The 16,627-nt window shown below is 46.6% G+C and overlaps 1 pseudogene; it reads right to left on the bottom strand.

The window, feature by feature from the left end:
* The window catches only part of LOC112303878 (serine/threonine-protein phosphatase 4 regulatory subunit 1-like), a 51,089-nt pseudogene extending 34,665 nt beyond the window's left edge, over positions 1–16,424 (bottom strand).
* Between the last annotated feature and the right edge of the window lie 203 nt (positions 16,425–16,627).

Here is a 16,627-nt window from a genome sequence, read left to right as displayed (position 1 = left end):
GTGGTGGGGCGGCTGCTCCCAGCCCGAGACCAGCCTTCAGCAAACACAAGCTGAGAGTCAGGCCCCGGGCTAGAGCCTGGGGTCAACCTACAGGTCCTCGCCACCCTCCTGGAGCCCAGCAGCCTGCAATGGCATGTGATGAAGCTCAAGGAAGTGTCGAATCCCCTGACCCTGTATAATGTCACTTCCGAGAATGTATTTAGAGGAAAAGGAAAGGAAACAGAAGGATGAAGCTGCACCCCTCACGATGCTCGCTGCCGCCACGGCACAAAAAAGCTGAGAGCAATCTACGCATTTTGACAGAATCAAAAAGGTAAAGATTATGAAGTACAATGTCTAGGGCACGGAGATGAGCTTTCTGGGGCAGAGGATCTGTCCTCATCTCTGTCGCCAGCATGGAGCACTGTGCCTGCTCCTAGCAGGCACTCAGGCCTGTCTGAAGAAGGGAATGCGTGGAAGACACCACTGGATTATGATTAGACCTGTGCAGAGAAAGTATAAGCACCTAGAGAAGCAAATGCAAAGCTAATCCAAGAGCTGACGTGAGGGGAGCAGAAGTAAGAAGACTCTTCCTCCTTCGAAAACCGTGCTGCACCCTGTCACCTGCCCAACAGTTAGAGGTGAGCGCTCACTCTCTTAGAAATACCTGGACCAAGGGAGAAGTACGAGCCCAAACTATAGAATTTCTTGAAAATAACAATGATTAAAACTTGGCATATAATAAAAAATTACAAATACGTTTAACCTTTGGGGAAATCCACCTCCAAAATAAACTAATCCAGATAGAAATGATGCCAGGCTATTTGTTGCAACAATTTCAAAGTGGCAAATTGAGATAACCCAAATGTCTATCCATGAACCATGGTGCAGACGGCCTGTGGAGCACTAGGCAGCCGTGACTGCTATAGACCTTCCTAGGACACCCTAGACAGTGGGAAAAGCAAGGGACAGAACAGCGGGCACAGTAGCCACCTTGCATCTGAGAGGAACAGGTGGGGTGGAAGGCAAGGACGTGTGTGTGTCTGCTTAGAACTGCGGGTGTGCGTGCCTGGCTGAAGGTAAGACTACAGCAAGACCTACTAATGGCTTAGCAGGCACGCCTGCAGCATCTACAGGGGAGGGAGAGGCAGAGGGCAGGGCAGGCTGCAGTCAGTTTTCTCTGCATGTGCTCACTCTGCTTAACAGCTTTCCCTGTTCAATCATGTAAAAACATTTTAAGTAATTATAAGTCTAAATTAAATCAAAATGTAAAAGCTAAAGCAATTTCTACAAATAAAAATAAATGAAAACAAATGAGCCTAAATGCACATCAAGTTGTTAGCTTATCTGCAAGGAGAAGGGTTAATGCGTGGGACTTGAAACCGCAGCAATGGCCACGTGAGGAGGCGTCTCTGGAAGCAGAGAGCCTACAGACAACAAAACAGTCTTAGACAGCACTCGGTAATTCCACCGCACAGTGACAGTGAGCGACAGCACTGGCGTCTTCCTTTTGGATACACACACACACACACACACACACACGTTAATATCATTAGGAAGCAAGACTTGCACTATGTAAAAAAACTATATATTACACATACATATGCATATTACAATATTATACATACATATATATATATATATATAAAATCAAGTAAGTACAAGCCCTATAATCCTACATTTGAGCTGGACATATCAATATAGCCCCAGGAGGAATTTTCATTTTTTTAAGAAAATCAACTGCACTGTCACTAGAAGCAATGACTAACCTCGGAGCAATGAGCACCCCCAGTCCCCATACCCTGGCATCCGATCACCATTTCCCTTTTCGGCACCCAGGCTCCTTGGAGAAAGGGCCATCTGCAGGTGGAGGTGAGCTACAGAAGTCGACCGGGTCCCATCAAGCAGATTCCGGAGCCAACTTACAGGGTTCCCTCCTGCTGGGCAAAGCTGGGGCCATCTGGTCATCAGAAAGAAGGACCCAATGGGCGAAAATGCCTAATGGGCTGGAATTCACAGGTTCCTAACAATACTCAAAATAAACAAATTGTTAAAACCTAATTGGTAACCTTGGTACATTATTGGGACACCAACTAATTATTCTAGAAACTGGTACATAAAAGGTAAAAAATAAAGCCCTTATCCTGTTGTCCATGGACAAACAGATTTTTAGGGTTACCAAGGAGCCGAGGGGGAAGTTCTTTATAGAATAATCCTGGCTCTGAAAAGAGGAAAGGGCCAGATTTGAGCATCACAACTTTGCAGCCTCGGATGAAACCCCAGATCGGGGCATTGATCGCCCACGACTGCCCCGGCTTGATGGGCAACTTCGTAAAGAACAGAGAAAGCCGGCAAAACCTGCACCCGGTGACCGCCCAGTGCTTTGCTCCTGGGTTTGATGCAGCGCCGGAACACATTCTCACTGTACAATACAAGACGCTGAGTCTGAGAGAGCCTCTCAGTTTCCATCAGTTTGTAGAAGCACTGAGAATGGAAGGACATCTCAAACACCACCAGGGAGACAGGATCCGCCAGATCTCCAATTGGGGAATCCGATAGGACTAATGACCTAGCTTCCTCAACAAATAAACAGCAGGAGAAAAGAGGGAGGGGGAACGTCATCAATTAAAAGAGATTTAAAGACATGGTAACCAAGTACAATGTGTGAATCCTGTGTGTCTTCTGACTTGAGCAGACTATCTGCAAAAACCAGATTTATGAGAAAACTGGGAAGATTTGAACAAAGACTAGATAGTAGAGGATATTAAGAAACTACTGATAATTTTTACACTTGTGAAAATGGCACGGTCATTACGTTTTTTTAAAGTGTCTACATTTCTTGGAGTATAATACTAGAGCATCCACAGTTGAAATGAGACAGTGTCTGGGAAATGCTTTTGTCTGAGTTGGATTTCTTGGTAAGAGAAATGAAAAAAGACTGGTCAAATGCTAATGACAGTTGAAGCTGGGTGAAAAGAACAGGAACGCTCATTTTAATGTTCTCTGTGCTGCTTGCTATACGTGTTCGGAAATTTCCACGATAAAAAGTGAGGAGAAAAATAAAGAGCCGTCCCAGGAAACTGTGAACGGGCGCTGTCTGCTCCCTGCTCTGTGACCCGAGGGACAGGTGCACCCAGACCTTCCGTGCCCGGGTCACCTAACCCCAAGCAGCTGTTTTCCAAACCGCGCCGATCGGCTAGATGAGACTAAAGAGAATCCGCTATGGAGACCTAAGACGACAGCTTTACACACCTGGGTGTTTGGGTCCACTGAGTACCTCACTACAATAGGTATGAGGTATTCAGAGAGCAGCACTGGAAAATCTGATCTGTTTTCCTGGAAAAAGAAACAGCAACAGGAGGAATCTGTTCCATCAGCTCAGTCCACACTGTGGGCTCTGCAGCAATAAAGAAACAACAAAAAAAGAATTATATAAAAATAAACCAAGCATCTTATAGAGTACATACTGATCGTTTCTAGCTTTTCTTCCTCAAATAATTCATCAAAAAATTAGACAAATGCCATTTAAAAATCATTTCTCATTTTAAGTATTTATGCTACAGACAGGCTTAAAAAGCTAATAAGCTATAAGGCAATATAGCAACATAAAAAGAAGAGAGAATGACAACTCTATTATAACGAGCCGTATATAAATCGAGGGGGGTGCAAGGAGCCTGCACGCTGGGCCAGCGTCCAAAAGCCATTACAACTAACGGCTTATATGCCAGACCTATGGGCTGTGCTTATTTAAACTCCAGCCAGAATGTATACATTATAAATAATTCTTTCATAAATGCACTCCCCCACAATCCACGCATCCCAATTATTTCTAAGGCAAAGCATTAAACAAAAGAGCGGCCCGAGCGCCAATATACCGCATTAAGCTTACCACAAATATATAATTGCCTCAGCACTGGAAATGGTGACTCATTTATAAACAGAATCCACTTAAGGACGCAGAACATCCACTTGGGCCTTTTTAAAAGTGTTGTGTCATAGCTGGATGAATATTTTAAACTAATATGGGAGCTATATGGAAGGCTTATTTTTCTATTTTCAGTTAAAATGATCAAAATTTTAAGCAAGCCTAATATTTCTGAAACTTTCTGAAGCTGCTCATTATAAATGTAGGGCGGGGGACAGGGAGGGGGGTGTTGTCAGTACCTGCAAACCCACTACCCACTCATCTCCCCATCTTTCCAGGGGAGGATAGCAGGGGCAGGGGAGGGGGCATTAGCATCCCAGTGTCCCCTCTACAGCAGTGGGCTTTTCTTCCAGGGCAGCAATCACAGAGGTAGAAAGAGAAAGGAAAATCAAGATTAGACAACAAGATCATAGGGGAGGGACACTAATGACTGGATTGTTCTCATACAAAGGACTTCTTTATTTTTTTAATATATTTATTGATTATGCTATTACAGTTGTCCCATTCCCCCCCCCTCACTCCACTCCATCCTGCCCACCCCCTCCCTCCCACATTCCCCCCTATAGTTCATGTCCATGGGTCATACTTACAAGTTCTTTGGCTTCTACATTTCCTACACTATTCTTACCCTCCCCCTGTCTATTTTCCACCTATCATCTACGCTACTTATTCTCTGTACCTTTCCCCCCCCTCCCCCTCCCACTTCCCTGTTGATAACCCTCCATGTGAGCTCCATTTCTGTGGTTCCGTTCCTGTTCTAGTTGTTTGCTTACTTTGCTTTTTTTTGTTGTTTTAGGTGTGGTTGTTAATAACTGTGAGTTTGCTGTCATTCTTACTGTTCATATTTTTTATCTTCTTTTTCTTAGATAAATCCCTTTAACATTTCACATAATAAGGGCTTGGTGATGATGAACTCCTTTAACTTGACCTTATCTGAGAAGTACTTTATCTTCCCTTCCATTCTAAATTATAGCTTTGCTGGATACAGTAATCTTGGATGTAGGTCCTTGCCTTTCATGACTTGGAATACTTCTTTCCAGCCCCTTCTTGCCTGTAAGGTCTCTTTTGAGAAATCAGCTGACAGTCTTATGGGAACTCCTTTGTAGGTAACTGTGTCCTTTTCTCTTGCTGCTTCTAAGATACTCTCCTTCTCTTTAATCTTAGGTAATGTAATTATGATGTGCCTTGGTGTGTTCCTCCTTGGGTCCAGCTTCTTTGGGACTCTCTGAGCTTCCTGGACTTCCTGGAAGTCTATTTCCTTTGCCAGATGAGGGAAGTTCTCCTTCATTATTTGTTCAAGTAAGTTTTCAATGTTTTGTTCTTCCTCTTCTCCTTCTGGCACCCCTATAATTCAGATGTTGGAATGTTTAAAGATGTCCTGGAGGTTCCTAAGCCTCTCCTCATTTTTACGAATTCTTGTTTCTTCATTCTTTTCTGGTTGGATGTTTCTTTCTTCCTTCTGGTCCACGTTGATTTGAGTCCCAGTTTCCTTCACCTCACTATTGGTTCCCTGTACATTTTCCTTTGTCTCTCTTAGTATAGCCTTCATTTTTTCATCTAGTTTTTGACCAAATTCAACCAATTCTGTGAGCTTCTTGATTACTAGTGTTTTGAACTGTGCATCTGATAGGCTGGCTATCTGTTCGATGCTTAGTTGAATTATTTCTGGAGCTCTGAAGTGTTCTGTCATTTGGGCCCTTTTTTTTGGTCTTGGCACGCCTGTTACATAAAGGGGCGGAGCTTTAGGTGTTCCCCGGGGCGGGGTAACGCTGATTGCTGCGCTGTGACAGCTGTATGTGGGGGAGGGGCCGAGAGGGAGCAATGGCGCCCGCTCCACTCTGCTGGATTTCAGTCACTCCCTCCACTACCCACAATCAAACTGGGCCCCTCTGGTGCTGGTTCCCGAGTGGGTGGGCTTGTGCACACCCTAGGCCCCTGTGGGTCTCCCCAATGACCTCTCCTGTGAGGCTGGGAGTTTCTCCTGCTGCCGCCCCAACCCTCACGAGTGTTTTCACTCAGAGGTTTGAGGCTTTATTTCCCCATGCTGGAGCCCTGGGTTGCGTGGTCTGCTTCGCTCCCTGCCGTTCGTCCAGGTTTATCTGTGCACGAATGTAGGGCTGCAGGGTCTGCTAGTGGTCAGACTGCCTGCCCCGTTTGTCCCACACTCCGCCAGTCTCGGTCCCGCCACGGCAACGCGAGTCCTCTCCACCCCTCCTACTGGACTGGATGTATGTTTCTTTTTTATCTCCTTGGTGTCGGACTTCCTTGCCGTTGGATTTTCTGTCAGTTCTGGTTGTACGAGGAGGCGCAGTGTGTCTACCTACGCCACCATCTTGGTTCTTAGTTCAAAGGACTTCTTTAGATTTGGTATTTCTTAGCAACCAACAGTCCGGCAAAACTCATGAAATACAGAGGCGTAACTGCCGGGGCAAGAGCATCCATGCCCATCAGTCATGCTCACTTTCTAAAAATGAGGATAATTTGATGGCAAACAAGACACCCATTCTTCATGACAAAATCCACTCACGGTTAGACGTTGCTTACAATTTGGTGATTAATACACAGGTTTTCTAGGTTTGCTATCAGTGGTTATACGCCACATCTTGGAAACGTCAAAAGGAAAAGCACCCACTCCTTGCACAAACCTGCATCTGCTGACAATCTGACCACGATGCCCAGGACCGTGAAGAAGTCTTCCCTGACAATACTGAAGTCCTGGAAGGTTTCGAGCAGCCCCCTGGCAATAATCTGACTGCAGAGACGAGAAACAATTCAACAGTTACGTGGGCAACACTGATCGCCGGGGCGCGGGCTACGAGCCAGTGACAGAACCAGGGAGCGACAGAAAGCCCGCCCCTCGGTCTGGAGGGAGGACAGCGTGTCGGGGAGTATCCAGAGACAATCGTCCCAGTGGGGGTCAACATCCTACAGGGACGGGACTGGGTCCTCTAGTCTGGAGGTCACTGGTGGTGGAAACTGACCACCAGGTACAAGGGAAAACCTTGTCTCCTTTTCTGACTGATTCTTCAGGCCTAGAGGACAGGCCCTAGGACAGTGGGAGGGAATTAAGTGACCACTAAGTACGGAAGGAAAAGGACCTCCACCACTGGGTGCCAGCAGCCTCCCTCGGCTGCCCCCACCCCATCGTTGAGACAACCCAAAGCGCCTGCAGACACTGCCAAAGTGCCCGTGAGGCAAAGTCGCTGCCGCTAGAGGCGCTGGGCAAAAGCTATAAGGGAACCCTCTGTTCTACCCTGTAGGTCTTCTGTAAATCTAAATTTTTTAAAAAATAAAGTTTAAAGACATAAAACACAAAGACAAAAAAAGATATAAAGTAATAGGAACACACAGACACTGTCCGTGAGCCCAGAAAACAATACGACAGTTTCTCAAAAGGCTGAATATACATTTACTATCCAACCCAACAACTCTCCCTTGGGTACTCACCCGAAGGAAGTGCAACAGTGCGTCCCCACAAAGACTCACGCACACAAGCTCCCATCAGCCTGTTCTTACCAGCCACGAAGTGGGCAACTGCCGGTGGTCGTCAATAGGGGGCACACACAGAAAACGCAGGCAATACGGCCCATGGAATACGACTCGGCAACAGAAAGGAATGAACCACAGGCAAATTTCAAATGCATTTTGCTAAGTAAAAAAAAAAAAAAAGTGGCAGCCAGACAGAAAAGAGTACATACCACATCACTTCATATATATGAAATTCTGAAAACCTCACCATTAAAAAAGAGAACAGGTCAGTGGTTGCCTGGCCACTGGTGCTGAGGGAGGGAGGCGCTCGCTGCCGCTGCACGGGGGCAAGCGAGGAAACACAGGCGGTGGGAATGCTCGGACGGGTCTGCGGTGCCTGTCTCACTGCTCACTGTGAGTGGGTAAGTTTGCATGACAAACGTGCCTCCGTAAAGCTGTTTCAGACAGAGACACTGATGAGGGTCATCCAGGGCACTCAGCAGAGGCTTACGGTGGCCCGGGGGTCTCGGAGAGCGAGAAGAGGGGCTGGCCATTGGAAAGGGACCCCTGGTTGCCTGCCTCTGCCCACTCCTGTGACTACAGGGCCACCGGGAGCAGCACATCCCAGTTCTGGCCATGCATCCAGAGAATTAGCTGAAGTCAAAAAACCACCTGGGTTTTTAGAAAAAGCAGATCAGAAGTGTGGGATTCAAAGAGGCAGGTTTTCGGCCCAGCATGCTACAGGAAGAAATCCATCAACTCAAGCTGTCCACAGAGAGGCTCTGACCAGCCCTGGGATGAAAGGTCGAGATCTGGCAGCCGGGAGGTTTGGGAAAGTCGAAATAGACACTATAAAGTCCCTGATTACATTTCAGTGGACCACACTCATGTCACCTCCCCTGGGAAATCAAGCAACTAAGATCCCCAATCTGCTTCTAGGGCCATTGAATGGGGACACAGACCTGCATCCAGCCTCAAGCGGTCACAGGGGTCTGCCCTCTTAAGGAGAGCGAGGAAAGAGGGAGAGAGGCCCGGGAGCAGGGACAAATTCACTTGGTGAATTCTGATGGGAGGGAGCTAAAGATGCAAACCAGTTGGCACTCTGGCACCAACACTGCAGAAAACCTGGCTTCTTTATGTGCCAGGGACCCGAGAAGTCGGAGTGGACGACCGGCCAGAAGCATCAGCCTTGAGAGCTCCCATTGTCAGTGACGCTAGTGCGAGGACAGCAGAGACCTCGGCAGACGCGCCTGAGCAAAGGGTGGTGAAGAAGCCGTGAGGTCGCGTGGAGAAGCTCAGGGCACGGACACAGCACGTGGTAGCCCTTGCAGGTGTCAGCCATCGGCATCACTACAGAAGCAAAGAATTGTGACCAAAATGTCTACCCAAAGAGGAAGCTGAATCAAGTGAAGATGTATTTATACCCTGACATTCTATACAACCATTTTTAAGGGTGCCTGTAGATACGCGCTGACTGAGATGCCCATGGTTCATTAAATGAAAAAAGGTGTAGAATTTTACAGATAGTTCGAACCCATGACCTGACACAAACTGTCTTTATGTGTACAGGACATGTACACACAAACATGCGTATACTCATACACTCATTTAGGGAAAACCTGGAAGGACAGACACTGAACTGTTCATAGGCATTTCCTGAGACTGTAGTGAGGAGTGGGGGCTCTTACTGTCTAATGCCTAAAATCGCCAAATATTCCAACAAGGAAGTGTTCTTTTCATGGGATTTTTAAAATATGAAGAAGGAGGGTGGCTCAGCTCTACGTGGTGACATCCCTGGAAACGTAACTCTTCCTGTGTCTGCTCCTCCCCCCTCGCACTCACACAGTCACACGCCTGAGCTGAGCCCAGCTAGCTCTGGACTCAGGACAAGAAGCCTGAGGTCCAGAGGCAAGAAAGCTCCTGGCCCTGCCCTGCAGGAGCTCCCAGGTGAGGTCCACGCGTGGGCCAGAAAACCGGTGATGATGATGAACAGTGACAGGGTTCTTAAGACAGAGGAGAAGTAGGAGGCGGCGAGCCAGGAGGAGGAGACTGAGGATGCAGGAGTCAGGCCTCAGAGAGACAAGACAGGGCGAGGACATTGGGCCCAGGAGTCCGGCAGACCAGACAAGGGCTTTGAAACAAGTGTGGTTAACATGCCGCAGGCCCGTTGGCAGAGCTGGACATGCTTAGACAGTTAAGGAAGGCGGGAACTCAGCACTTTCTGCTCTGTTTTTCTATAAGCCTAAAAATGCTTACAAAAGCGAAGTCTATCAAATAGAGAAAAAAATGAAAGTGAACTACATACTTTTTCAGACAGACAGAAGCTGTGAGAATTCACTGACAGCAGCCTTGCACTAACGAGGACTATTAAAGGAAGTTCTTGAGGCAAAAAGAAATAAAAAGCACAAACATGGTAACATTAATGGCAAAGATCAAAAATATTTTTCCCATTTTAGTTGCTTTGAAGGATAGCTGACTCTCTACGTACAGCAAACGTGGGAACGAGGTACTGCTGGTTGTGAGGGGCAGGAAAGCAACAGCAGGCACGACGGGGCGCGGACACGGGTGCGGGGTGCCGGGTGCTGGGCTCACAGTTCTGACGCAGCGTCTCCCGTGGTACGCACAGCAGTGTGACTGTATCTGAGCGCGTGCTGTGGTAAGTTAAAGAAATATATTAGAATCCCTAAACAACCAGCAATGGTTTTTTAGCAGAGGTATAACTAAAAAGCCAACGGTGAAGATCAACTGGAATTATTTGTAAAAATTCGTTTTTCTTAAAAAGGCAGGAAAGTAGCAAGAAGAGTTGAGACAAATAGAAAACAAGTAGCAGGAAGGGAGGCGTACACCAAACCACACTAACCGCAATGTCAAGTGTAAACGTTCTGGTCTAAACAAACGGTCTAAACATTCGAACTAAAAAGCAGAGAGTGTTACATTGGATTTTTTAAAAAACCACAACCCGACTACCTACAATAATCACACTTTAAATGTAAGACACAGATAGGTTAAAAATAAACAGGCAGAAATATACCACGTAAACATTAAAGCACGCTGGAGTGTATATATCCCTATCAGACACCGTAAGGTTCATTCAGAAAAAGGAGTCTGACCGGGGGTAACACGACACAGTGATGAAGACAGCAGTTTAGTTGAGGGAACAGAACCATGCCACATGTGTCTGTGCCCAAGAACAGAGCTTCAAAAGACACAAAATACAAACGGTTGGAACTGAAAGAAAAATAGATGCATCCACAGTCGTCCTCGCAGACTCCAGTATCCCTCTCGGAAAGCGACAGAGCACAGGAAGAGCACAGAAGATGGGAACAGTGTTTTCAACCAGCTTGACCCAACTGGTATTTATAAGACACTCTACCCCAAAACATTGGGATGCACATGGAACATTCACCAAGTAACAGCAGATGGAGCCGTAAAATAAATCTCAACAAATTTTAAAAGAGAAATAATACGAAGTATGTTCTCTGACAAAAAAGACAAACTAAGAATCAAATAACACAACAAGACCTGGAAAATCCTCAAACATTTGGAAATTAAACAACACACTTCTAAACAACTCATTGATTAAAGGAAAAATCATTATGGGCAGTAATAATATTTTATACTGAAAGGTAATGAAATATATCAGAACTTAAGGCTGAAGATAATATAATATTAAAGTACTCAGAGTACTTCATAGCAATGTTACAATGTAAAATGCAGATGTTATCAAAGAAAGGCCAACAATATAAAGAGTTAAGCATCCCTCACAAAAAGAAAAAAAGAACAGCAATTATATTCCCCCCAAAAAATCTCCAAGGAAGGAAATGCAGATTAGAGCAGAAATTGTTGAACTAGAAAATACACACAACAGAGAACATCAGAGCCAAAACCTGATGCTTTGGAATAACTGATGAAGTCGATCATCTTCTGGTAAGAATGATCTGGGGGGGAAGAGTAACGGCAACAATAACCAATAACAGGGTGGAAAACGGGGCCATGCTACAGATTTTATGGACAATAAAAAGAAAATTACCATTTTCCAACACACGACGAAATAACAGATCTCAGCAATAACGTTTGTGACCACTAACACCATCAAAGGAGGCTCGGTGAGGAATTTCATATAGAAGGAAGGTCGGTGAGGAACTTTGCAATGAAAGCACCCAGCACCTGCGTCCGCTGCGCAATAAGAACCTGTCTCGAGGAAGTACACAGAGCAACATATGAAGCACTGTTTAAAAACAATATCCGAAACAGAAGCTAATCAAGCATCCAAGTGTAATTTTCAGTTTACAAAAAATACAGAAAAGAAAGAGATGTTAAATGACACCATGAGAATCACGACCACCGAATCCAGACTGTGGAAAATTCTACAAGACTAACGGCCCCCTCAATAAATAATTGGTGTAGGGGGGAGATGAGAGGGATAATCAATTCAAAACCATGAAGAGTTAAGGAGTTAAGGAGATTTAAGATCAAAAGGAAAAAACCGTAAACAAAGAAAGACTTCAGAGATAAATCAACTGTAATGCAATGTGCGGACCTTATTTGGTTCGTGATTCAGAACAACCGACCGTGAAAGGACATTGTTGAGACAGCCAGGGAAAGCTGCAGGGGGCGGGTGGACCAGCCTCCCTTCTGGAGCCTTCTATTGCTCCTCTGATTGAGTATGATGACACTGGTGTTATCTTTTTAAGTCTTTAACTGGATAAAATGATATGACGTCCCCAAATTCCTTTACAATACGCCAGCATAAAAGCACAAAACTTCCACAGAGAAAATAATCACATTTTATTGGGGCCTTAAGAAACATAAATAAAAGGAATATATACCATGTTTACGAAGCCTAAATACTGTAAACAGGGCAATTCTCTCCAAATTGACCTGTGTGCTCTATGGAAACCCAATCGAAATCCGAGCAGTGTTTTGTTTTGTCTTGTTTTATGGTTCTGAATCTGTTTTGTCTTGTTTTGGCCTGAGTCTGATGTGCTGATTTTGAAATTTATACCGAAATGCAAAGGATCAAGAATAACGAGGCATGTCAAAGAAGAAAAACAAGGTGGGAAGTCTTGCTCGATCAAACGTCGAGACTTATGACAAATCTAAAGTAATCAAGATGGTGTGGTGCTGGCTCAGGGGGAGACAGGCCCCTGGAAGAGGGGGCGGTCTGGACAAAGGCCATCACAAGCAGGTATGGGGTCATGACAGCCAGTGCTAGAGGAGGAATGTGTTTTTGACAAGTGGCACCGTGACAGAAAAATGAAGCTGGACCTCTCTTTCACACAATGAACCAAAATTAAAATCAGGTAGATTATAGGTCTAAATGCAAAAGAAAGACCAACCAAACTAACAAAAGCCTTTAGAACCATGTGGAAGAATATGTTTGTGATCTCGGAGTGGAGGAAGACATTTTGAAGAGGCTTCACGATGCACTGAGGATAAGGGAAACGTGGGCAGATGTAACACAGCTGGGGTCCCTGAAGGACCACAGGGAGAGCTACAGCAGCAGCCACAGGACGAGGGGGGAAGGGCCCACAGAACTGACACGGGTTCAGAGTCTGCACTCGACAAGGAGTTTCTACAGGTTAATGGGAAAAAGATAAACAATCCCTCCCCCAGACCCCCGACAAAAGACTTAAATGGCCACTTCACAAAAGAGGAAGAAGAGGAAGAGGAAGAGGAGGAAGAGGAAGAGGAAGAGGAAGAAAAAGAAGAAGAGATACAGATGTCCAACAAACCTAGGGAAAGGTGTTAAAACTCCTAGGGAAGGAAAACGTGAATTTAAATCACAAAACGACATCGTGTCACATATGACCACACTGCCAGACTGGCTAAAATTGTTAAAGCCGACACCACCAATTGGCAGAGAAAGTGTGGGGCAAAGGCGGGCCTGTGCACGGATCCCCTGCTTTGGGAAACTGGCACTGTCACTAAAGCAGAAAGTTAGTGCGCCCACCACGCTGTCGTTCCCTCCTGGATGTACAGAAATGCCTACCGTGTGCACCCGGGCACACAACTGTTCACAGCCATGAGAAAACGGGAGAGACTCTCACAGCAGAGGTGGGTGAGTATCAGAGCAGTGGGAGAACCGACTCCAGCTACAGGCCAAACCACAGAGTAACATATGCCATGGGATTCCACGCATTGCAAGCCCAGAAATCACAAAATTCCAGTCTTATTGGAAGGTGGATATTTAGGTGCTAAAAGTGAGAGGAATTAAGGATGTGATGATAAGGGTTGGGTGCGGCCGGCTGGAGGAAGTGGTCATCAGGAATGCGGGCACACTTCCAGGATGGCTCCTGTAATCGCTAAGCAGAAACTCGCTTCATCAAAATTCCTACACTTTCCCTGTGTGTTTTGTCCAATTATCTGTTGGTGGTATGTGTCACAACAACAGAAATTTTACCAAAAGTTAAAGAAAAGAGAGAGTGAAGAAGAAAAACCATCTGATAACCTCAATAGATGCGAAAGAAGCATTATGTAAAATTCAGACCTCACTGAGGATTTTTAAAACCCTTAGTAAGTTTATTCTTTAAAAAAAATAACCTATACTCTTCAAAAATGTCCACTATATCATGAAAAGCAAAGAAAAACTAAGAAACCGTTACAAGATTCCAGGAGACTAAAGAAACACAAAAATTAAATGCAGTCCCTGATGCCGGACCAGCCTCTGGAGCTAAAAAACCGACCAAACCCCGATAGAAAGGAGGCTGTTAGGGTCCCCGGGAAAGTCTGATTGGAACCTCTGCATGAGACAACAGCGCTGTGGCCATTGCGCGCTGACGAGCCAGCGGCTGGAGCGCGTCCCTGAGCCCGGAAACAGGCACAATGAGTGGTTAGAGGGCGGGCAGCACGACGCCAACAACTCACTCTCCGTGCCAAAAAAGGAGAGCGAGCGTGAGCGATCAAACGTGGCAGAGGCTCCCAAGTGATGAGTCTGAGTAAGGGCTACACAAGAAGTCCTGGTTTTAAAACTTTCCGTGTGAATTATTTCTAAAAGTTTAAAAATAATCTTTAGTAAACGAGAGATGGAGACTATAAGCCATAAATGTAAGTTTTCTGAAGCTGGGAGGAGGAAGCGACTAGAAATGTGACGCGAGGCAGCAAGGGAAGAAACGAAACTCTCGTTTCCGCAGACACCACCATTGGGGAGGGCACTGCAGAAACCCAAAGAACCCACAGGGCAGTTGTTAATCAGGAAACTTAGCTACTCACAGGAGATAAAAATCCATAGACTTACCTATATCAGCAACAATTAGAATAGAAATTTCAAGCAATTATACAATTTACATGAGCAAAAAAGAGCAAACACCTAGAACTAAGCCTAACAAGACACAGAAGAAAGATGTCTATGACAAAAAACGACATAGTGGTTTTGTATTTACGTGCGTACACACAAGTACGCGCAGAGGGAGAAATTGAAGAAAATGGTTAGAAATAGAAATATGAGAAAACAAAATAATGGAAAGATGTTGACTCTTTACAAACTGGTTCACAGGTGCTCTGCGGTTCCCATCGAAACCCCGGTGGAAACGGATGAACCGCTACCGGCTCAGTGCTGGAAGGCGCCTGGGCATGCAGAGGGCCAAGGAGAGCCGGGACAACCGCGATGGACAAGGTGGGAGGACTTCTTCCACCTGACACCAAGACTTTGATGATGAAGTCACAGAGATGAAGACAGGTGCTCCCGGCACGATGACAGGTAAACTGACCCACGGAGCGGACTAGAAAGTCCAGAAGTGGACACCTGATTTAAGGCAGAGGTGGTGCTGCAGAGCTTACGTGACAGGTAGGATTTTCAGTAAACAGCACTGGGTCCCCTGGTCACACATGGGAGCAAGTGAAACCTGGCTCCTACATCACGTCGTACACGGACTGCAGATCTGAATGTGGAAGGTCAAACAAAGAAAACTTCAAGAAAGCAGTGTAAGAGAATACCGTGGTGGCCTTGGGGGAGGCAGACGTTGCTTCCACACAATGTGGAAGCACGAACCGTAAAAGAAAAAAGGGACAGATCGTGAGGACACTTCAGATCTGCTCATCAAAGGACGCCATCCAGAGTGCCGTCATTTTCCCCAGCTGTACAATTGGGATAATAACTGGACTCACTCAGTAGCAATTGCTGGGAGCCTGCGATGATTTAATGGATGGAAAGACACAGAATATAATTTTTTAAAGTAAGAGTGAGTGGAGGTAAGGAAAGAGACTTAGCGAGTAGCTTCCGGTCTTGAGGAAGCGTGGTGTCTCGGGGGGGAAGGTAGGAAGGAAGGCCGCAGGTGGAGACGTCCGAACCAGATGTTCGAGGTCTATGGGTGGAAGGAGAGGGTGTGTGTGACGGGGGTGGGGTGGGGGGATACACAGAGGCATATCTGATGAGGGAGGGAGGGAGATGAGAAGAAAGATGCCCTCCCTCCAGACAGGAGGAAAGGAGGCCTGCAGGTGTGGGTTTGGGCAGACCCTAGGCTTAAAGGCACGCCCTAGTTTCTGCTTTCTTCGTGACACGTGGGTCCAGGCCGTCTGCAACAGTCAGGCAGTCTGGGTCTGGCACAGACTCCAGCCAGCACCACGAGGAGCGACATCGGATCAGGGCAGGGCGAGCTGCAGCGAAGTCCCCGGAGCGTGGCACAGCCTGCAGCCAGGGGCCGGCAAGGCTACAAGGGGCCCTTCCCAGTCAGCAGTGCGCCCTGAAACCAGGGAGCCATGCTAGCGGTCCACACACCGTGAACCGTCAGTGTCGTTTCCTTCCTGGCCTACCAGGTGGTCAGTAAGACAGGAACAAGCACATGGGAAAAGCCTAATGTAAAGGTGCCATTCAGACAGAGTCCCAGCGTTCTGGTCACAGACTGTGTGCCACCTCATCCGTGGGTCCCCTCTATGCTGTCCTAGAGAAGTGGCTGCCAGTATCAGCATAAAGCAGACACACAGAGGGCTGTGAGCGTGCAAGGCGCAGGCGAAGCTGACCGGTTGGAGACGCTTCTGCTGAACGCGTCCTTCTCGTAAGTGAGGGCAGCAGGCTGTCCTGGCTGGGCATGTCCAAGAAGGCTGCCAAACCCATCCTCAGGGGAGAGGGGGGACGCACTCGTAAGGGTGCATCTACTGTGACCAGTCACACTTGGGCAGAGCTGTGGCCTTGCAGCACGCTCCCCACTTCCACAGCTGAAGCCTCCAAGGCTGCAGGCCTGACGAGCATCCAGAATGACCTGAGCAGGCTCCTCACTCAGGAGAAGGGCGATGGGGCCAGAGTCATGGAGACAACGA

Source organism: Desmodus rotundus, chromosome 6, assembly GCF_022682495.2.
Source record: "Desmodus rotundus isolate HL8 chromosome 6, HLdesRot8A.1, whole genome shotgun sequence".
Classification (NCBI taxonomy): domain Eukaryota; kingdom Metazoa; phylum Chordata; class Mammalia; order Chiroptera; family Phyllostomidae; genus Desmodus; species Desmodus rotundus.
This window is presented reverse-complemented; position numbering and strand designations above follow the sequence as displayed.